The following is a 7,797-nucleotide window of genomic DNA, read 5'->3' as shown; positions in this document are numbered from 1 at the left end:
AAAAAGGGCACGGCGACAAGCAAAAGGGAAACCCAGGTCATGCAGGGGAGAGTTGACTGCCTGGGTAGGGCTCGGGGGAGGGGAGGTCTTTTTACATTTGCAAATGATATACTCGTCCCCACTCGCAAGCAGAAAAGCAAAAAAGCGGCACCTTGGGGTGTCACCTATTAGCGCGGGGGGCCGAGGGGGGCAAAGGGATTCCCTGCTCTGCAGGGCTTTCCTGCTCGGTCTCGTTTTTCCAGAGAGCGCAAAATTACGTACGCGTTTTTTGTGTGTGTGTATGTGGGTGTTGGGTAAAATTTTAATATATATAATATAATATATATATATATAATAAAATAATACACATATATAAATATTATAATATAAAATTTTATTTTAAATTTTATAATTTATAAAACATATATAAAAAAAATTTTAAATATTTTAAATTATATATTGTATATATTTTAATTATATTAATATTATAAACATATATTATATATATCAAAATATCATAAAATATATATAATAAAATATTTAATATATACATAATATATATATAATTATAATATATATAAAATTTTAAATTTATATATATATATATATTTGTAAAAAATATAAATATATATATAGGGGAAGAGGTTTTATATTATATATATTATATATTATATATATATATAATTTATAATATATATATAAGATTTTTATTTTGGGGGGTTATGTGAATTTTTATTTGGGGTTCAGGGGGTTTAAGTATTTAAGTTTGGGGAATTTAATATTTTTTAAAGATTTTTTTTTTTTAAATTGTTTTAATGAGGGGGGGGGTGGGGGGGAGGGGGGGGTTGATATAATTTGGGGGTTATAAAAATTAGGGGAAATGTGGGCTTTATGTGGGGTGAGGGAGAAAGCGCATTTTTATAACCCTGCCAGAAATCCAATGACAAGGTTTTTCCGACATAATATTGAAAGATTAAGAGAGTGGAAATTATAAGAGCATCCCAAATTTTGATCTCTCCCCAAAAGATAAAAAACTTGCGCAGCCAACTAAGAATATGTGGGGTGAAAAACTCAAAACCCCTTAGGAGTGGGGGAGGATACAAAAAACACGACAATACGCCCTCAAAGTGACTTTCATTTTTTTTTTTTTACTTTTGGGTAGAAGGTTAAAGGGGTGGATTTCCCCACCCCCCCGTAAGAACTTTTGGGGGAGGCCGTACGCCGCGGTGGCGTTCGCGGGGGTTTTTAAGATTTCGAAGCGAGATCCGGGGCCTTCGATATCTAACACGGAAACCCGGAAGGACCTGCCCTGGGGGCCTTTCTCGTCGAGAAAAAGGACTACACAGCAGCGGGGACAAACAGGGAAGATGTCGGCGGCAGCACAAAGGGAAAACTGGGGTGGAGGTCCCCAAAAGGGGATGGAGAGGGGGTAGGGGGGAAGGGGGAGGGGGGGAGGGAAGGGAAGCTGGGGGGAGATGTGGGGAAAGGGAGGCAGAAGGGAAAAACTTTAAAGGGAGGGAAGGGAGAAGGCGGGGGAAAGGAGGATGAGGGGAAATGGGGAGGGGGGGAGGAACTGATTTTGAGTGGGGGATAGTTTTGGGGGGATCATAAAAAGAAAAAGAAGGTTTAAGGGGGGAGAAAAAATAAAATGGAAAACGAGAGGGAAAAAGAGAAGAAAAAAAAGATTTTACGACAGGAAGAGGAATGGGATAAAGAGGAAAATTTGAGATGGTGATGGACATGGAGATGGAAAAGAGAAGGGGAAGAAGAAAGAATGGGAAGGGGAAGAGGAAGAGGAAGATGCAGAGAAAAGAGAAGGAAGATGAGGAAAGAGGGGAAAGAGAGAGAAAAAAAGGAATAGGGTAAAGAATATGAAAAGATAATGAGAAAGATAAAAGGAAAAAAAGAAAGAGCAAACGAAAAAGTAGAAGAAAAACATAAGGAGAAGGAAAAACTAGAAAATGAATAAAGGAGTAGAGAGGAAGGAGCGAGAATAAGGAGAATGATAGGGGGGAAATCTTTCCGTTGGCGAAGGGGCCATCCCCCACAGATTAGCATATAAACTTTCTCTGACGGGGAATTTCGTATCTGATAACTCGAATAGGGGCTCTGATCTCGCGACGGGAAAAAAAGCTACCTTCAAGAACCTTCTGGTCGATGGTGCTTCTGTTGACCGAAAGAAAAAGATCCCAGGCAGAGGGTTTTCCAAAATTTCCCATTTTAAAGGGCCGCGGGGGATCATTTTTTCCCCCCCAATTTTTTTAAAATCCCCAAATTACCGAAGTATTAAGGGCTTTGGCTGTCCGGTAAACCCGGGTCTTGGGGTTTTAAAGGGCCCTCGTTAAATGGGGGAATTATTACGGGGTTCGGGCCCTTTGTCAGCTAGGGATTAAAAAAGCGGAGGGGGAAAAATGTTTATGAGGTTTTCTACGGTAAATTTTTTTAAAATAATGGGGTTTACGCAGCGATTTTCCATTGTTTTTCGTGAAACCTTTTGGGAAAATGGATTAGGGGGCGGGAGGAGGGGGGGGGGGCGAGTGCTTGGGGTTTTTGAATTAAGTTTTTCCAAATTCTTTATTTTTGCGTATATTTTTTCAAGTCTACGTTGGTTACTTTAAGTGAAAAAGTAAGGATTATGTCTGAATTACAACAAATTGTTTGGAAAATTTAGTATAGAATAATAATTAAATAATGTATATATGACACTTGAATATATCAGGTGTTATACAGTGAATGTGGAATAAGTTGGCGAATGAGCAAGTAATTAAGTAACTGAGTGTGACGAAATTACTGAAAAAGAGAGGAAAAAAAGAAAGTAAAGAAAGAAGAACGAATAAAGCAGGAGATACAAATAGACGAAAATGGCAGAGAAGTGTGGAAAGGAAAGCGAAGCAGATTTTTCAAACACTCTCCCCAAAAAAGCCCACCCCCCTCCTCCCCCGAAGGCCCGGGCCCGGGGGGTGTTTTTTTGGCTGGGCGAGAGAGGGAGGGAAAAGGGGGGGAGAGAAGAGGGGGGGAGAGAGAGAGGGAAGGGAGGGAGGAAAAGGAGGAGGGAGGGAGGGTTGGAAAATAGAAGGGAGAGGGGGACAGGGGAGAAAAGGGGAAAAGACAGGGATATAAAAAGGACTTTTCAAGAAGGGCCCCAGAAAAAGAGAAAATTTAAAAAGGAAACAGAATACAGGTAGTGGGGAAAAAAAGGGGAAGCTTTAACCCTTTCCAAAACCCCCCCCCCCTCCCCCAAACACCCCCTGGTGAAAAAAAAATGAATAAAAAACGAAGAAAACTGCAAAAGAAAAGAGAAGGAGGGGGGGAGGGAGATTTTGAATAAAATTAAAAGGGGGAAAGGGGAAAAAGGAAAGAAAACAAACAAGACTAAAACATAAGAAAAAATGGAAACGAAAAAGGGGGAAAAAACAAAAATTTGTAACCCCCCCCCCTATTTGACAGGACCCCCCAACCCTCTTCCCTCCCACCCTTCTTAATTTCCCCTTTCTCATTCCCTCATCCCCTTCTCTTCATCTCTTCCCCTGGCTCTGCAGTGCTTCCACCCTCACTCTTTTCTCCATCCTTCCACGCTTCCCCCTTCCCTCATCTTCTCTCATCCCTCCACCCTACTATCTCTCTTCGTCCCTCATGCTCCCTCTTTCATCCTCCCCCCACACTCCTTCCCTCTTCCGTCTATCTACTCAACCTCCTTCCCCATCCCTCTAGCCTTCCCCCTGCCCCCTTCCCTATACCCTTACCCGATCCCTACACCCTCCCTCCTTCCCCAATCGTCCACCCTCCCCTCCACCCTCCCCTCACCCCCATGCCTCACCCCTACCCCTTCCTACCCCGGCAGCTTGCAGCTCCGTGCGTTATCTCCCTGGAAGAACATGTCTCGGATCCTCAACGAGACCGAGCGCTCCCTATACCGAGCGCCGGGGAGGGGGAGGAGGGAGGCGGGGGGAAGAGGGAGGCGGGGGGAGGTTACGGCAGCCGCTTCGTAAATTATCATAACAATCAACCACGATGCAACTGTCTCGCCTGATAACGTAAGCGCGTGTGGTTGAAGGGGTATTGGGGTGGTGGGGGAGAGTAGAGGGTCAGGCAGGGGTGGAGGTACTGCGTGAGGGGAGAGAATGGGTTAGATGATGGGAGAAGGGATATGAGAGTGTAGGGGAGGGGGGGGGAGAGGGGGGGGGCAACGAGAGGTAGGGGAGTTGTGGGTGAGGGAAGATGTGGCGAAGAGAATACTATTGCATTTATGTTTTCACTGATACTTATATTTTTTCTTATAAACCTCGGTTAAACTTTTATTGCCTTCAGAGTCGTCATTGCCTAACCCGATTGAAATGTTGTGGTCGTTACAGTGGTTTAAATGCTGTGATAATGTATTTTTTATTTATAATGTATGCAATAAAAGTTTCGTCGATTTTTGATGAAATAATAAACGTGATATTAGAATTTACGATGACATTTATAATAGAACAAAATATTGAGGACGGTGTCATTCCCGTGGTGTAATTATCTTTGTTAACTATGTATTAATTATTCTTTATTGCTATTGTTACTGTTATTGCTGTTGTTGCATTTAGAAAACTATAGTTATTGCTGTTCTGTCCGTCAATGGTAATCTATACCAGAAGCATATTATTTTGCACACACTGAAATTGCTGAATTAATGATTCCTTTCGTCATGAATTTTAGAATTGCTTTCACTAAGGTTTGAGAAAAAACAAAACTAATTTTGTCGCAGCACACACACACGCACACGCACACGCACACCCACACGCACACGCACACGCACACGCACACGCACACGCACACGCACACGCACACGCACACGCACACGCACACGCACACGCACACGCACACGCACACGCACACACACACACACACACACACACACACACACACACACACACACACACACACACACACACACACACACACACACACACACACAAACACAAAACAAACACACATATATGTATGTATGCATCCATGTATCTTATATACACATTTAGTTTATATGAACGTTTAGACACTTGAACGTGTGTGTTTATGTATGTATAGAATGGGTGAATATATGTTATAAGTCGTTTTCCCTTGCCAGTATTTTCTCAAACATTTTACTAACCATTTTAACAGCCTCCGATTTTCACTCAGTTGTATATTAATTCATACAAAAAAAAAAAACATATATGTCAGCGAGTCTGTTATGGCTATCAAATATCCAGCTAGACCTAAAAAGGAAAATAAAGAGAAAAAAGAAAGAGCCAGGGAGAAAAAAAAAAGCTTCCGCCGATCCAAAGTGGTCGGGGTCGAGACAGCATGTTCTCCCCCGGCCGTAACACGTGTAAACAAGTCCGCTCATGAGACTTGTCAGGCACTGATGGATGGCGGATACAACGGATTTCGGGCGTCTTGTCGATGGAGGGGACGGGGGGTGCGGCGGGGGGTAGGCATGGGGGTGGGGATAGGGGTTTGTGGTGGTGGGTGTGGATGACTTGTGGGGAATGCAAGGTTTGTGTGGGAATGGGGCGGAGGGGTGTTTGTGAAGGAAGGAAGAGGGTATAAAGGATGGCGTTTATTTTTGTGCAGGGGAGTATAAAGGTCAGAGAATGGACACTTAGTGAGGGACAGGTTGGACGTGCTGCCTGGTAGTAAAAGGTGGAAGAAAGGAGTGGCAGGGGATGGGTAGACGGTGCAAAGAAAAATATCGGGACTGAAGAAGCTGAAGGAGGTAGAGGAGTAGATAGGCAAAATAGAAGGAAAAGGAGAGAGATGAATGTATCAAAACGAGAAGAGCAGAAGGAAGTGAAAAGTGGATAGGCCGAATAATAGAAAATAATAGAAGGAAGGGATGGCCTGAATAGGCAGATTGAGGGTAGGGGGCACGGGCAGGGGGCAAGGGGTATCTGGGTAAATCTTCTAATGATGTTGTTGTGTCGTTGTTGACAGCGACGGTTCATAATCGGCGTGCGAGTGTTGCCCGATATCGTGTCCGCATATCGGCTGTTGTTCTGACGCGTCTTTTTATGGTAATGCTCTGTAGTTTTTTTGTTTTTTTTTCCGATGTGTTTTGTCGATTATTATTGGCGTCGAGAGCTCCCATGTCTTCGCGTTACATCCGACATGTTCCTTGTTCGTTTGGTCTGTCTCGTTTTACTGACGTCGTTCATTATTTGCTTATACATCCATTCGTTTATAATCGGTTTCCGTTTTTATTTCCATCATTAATTTCCTTTCCGATGAATTCCCTCACGCGCCTCTTTCCATGACTCGGGACTCATTTTACGAGCAATTTAGTAAGTAAGCACCAATAACTTTTTTTCTCTCTCCATTAAGATCGGGTCATATCATCAGGATCTGTCCCCCCTCTTCCCCAGCCCCCCTCGCCTCCCACCCTCCCTTCCCCCATCACGGTCACCGCGCCCTAATGAGACGAGACTTTTTTCATAGACCTTTAGTGTTGCTCTTGCCCCTCGCACGGTATCTGATTTTGTCTTTTGTGCCTATTTGTACACACACACACACACACACACACACACACACACACACACACACACACACACACACACACACACACACACACACACACACACACACACACATACACACGCACGCACGCACATAAACACACACAAACACACGAAGAGACACTTATTGCATGTATGTTTGTATTTGTGTATGAGTATATGTATAAATACATAACTGCGGGAAACGGAGGAATAACGATTTGTTATGAAATTATACTAAAACAATTTTTTTTACAATCCAATTACATATTTCTATCACATGAATGGAATGAAATGGGGAAGAATTGATGAGGAGGGAGAGAGCAAACTAAATGAAATCGAGACATCCCGGAGGCGACTGCCGTTGCATGCAAGCACTCGCACGCAATCTCAGAAAGACAGAATGAAAAAAAAGAACCATTCGCACCATCATAAAATAATTCTTTTTTAGCGACGGTGGAGTTTCTGTCGTTTAAATCCCCCCCACCCCCCCCTCTCTGCCCCCCACCCTTCTGTACCCTTTTCCTTTCATCCCCTACCCCCCTGCCCTACCCTTATCCCCCTTTTCCTCCTCCCTCCTCCTCCCTCTTCCTCCCTCCTCCCCCATTAATCAGAGTGAGATTAATGGTGATTTAAAGAGTTGAGAGATAAGTAAACACAAGTCGCCGTGTCGCCTAAGTGAGGTGACGTGTGGACGGCTTAGTGGAAGGTCGTGTGTGTGTGTGTGTGTGTGTGTGTGTGTGTGTGTGTGTGTGTGTGTGTGAGTGTGTGTGTGTGTGTGTGTGTGTGTGTGTGTGTGTGTGTCTGTGTAGGTGCACGGGGAAAGAGAGAAGCAGAAATACAAAGGCAGAGACAGACAGAGGAAAACAGGGAAAGCGAAAATTAATTCCTTCCACATTTCCTTGTTAAACATGATTTTGCATAACCGGGAAATGCCTTTTTTTCAAATAATAATAGGGAGTGACATATGAGCAAAAGAAGAAACAACTAGGAAAACTAGGAAAATGTGGAAGAAATGAACGCTCCGGAATTTAATTACTCAGACATACCAGATTTCTCGCTTTATGGAACATATTGTAAAATGAGTCGCATTGCAACTTTTTGTAATGGCAAAAGTGTAAGAGAAATGTCAACAATACGTGCTAGTTTCATCTTGGCGAAGTGTGATAGCGGCGCGGGGAGGCTGGTTGAATTTGTTTGGGGAAAGGGAATTGCTCGACGATTTTATATAGAATGGCATGAGGATTAGATGGCCGTGGGGAGTGATGCCCTGATTTTACTCTATTCAGATTTGATTGTATTTTCCCTTCAGTTT

At 43.4% G+C, this 7,797-nt stretch overlaps 1 protein-coding gene across 2 annotated transcripts in view; it reads left to right on the top strand.

Annotated features, from left to right (window-relative positions):
* The window catches only part of LOC125031779 (discoidin domain-containing receptor 2-like), a 740,435-nt gene that overhangs the window by 304,547 nt on the left and 428,091 nt on the right, over positions 1-7,797 (top strand). The window lies entirely within an intron of this gene.

The sequence above is a fragment of the Penaeus chinensis genome, chromosome 13 (genome assembly GCF_019202785.1).
Source record: "Penaeus chinensis breed Huanghai No. 1 chromosome 13, ASM1920278v2, whole genome shotgun sequence".
In the NCBI taxonomy this organism is placed as follows: Eukaryota; Metazoa; Arthropoda; class Malacostraca; order Decapoda; family Penaeidae; genus Penaeus; species Penaeus chinensis.
This window is presented reverse-complemented; position numbering and strand designations above follow the sequence as displayed.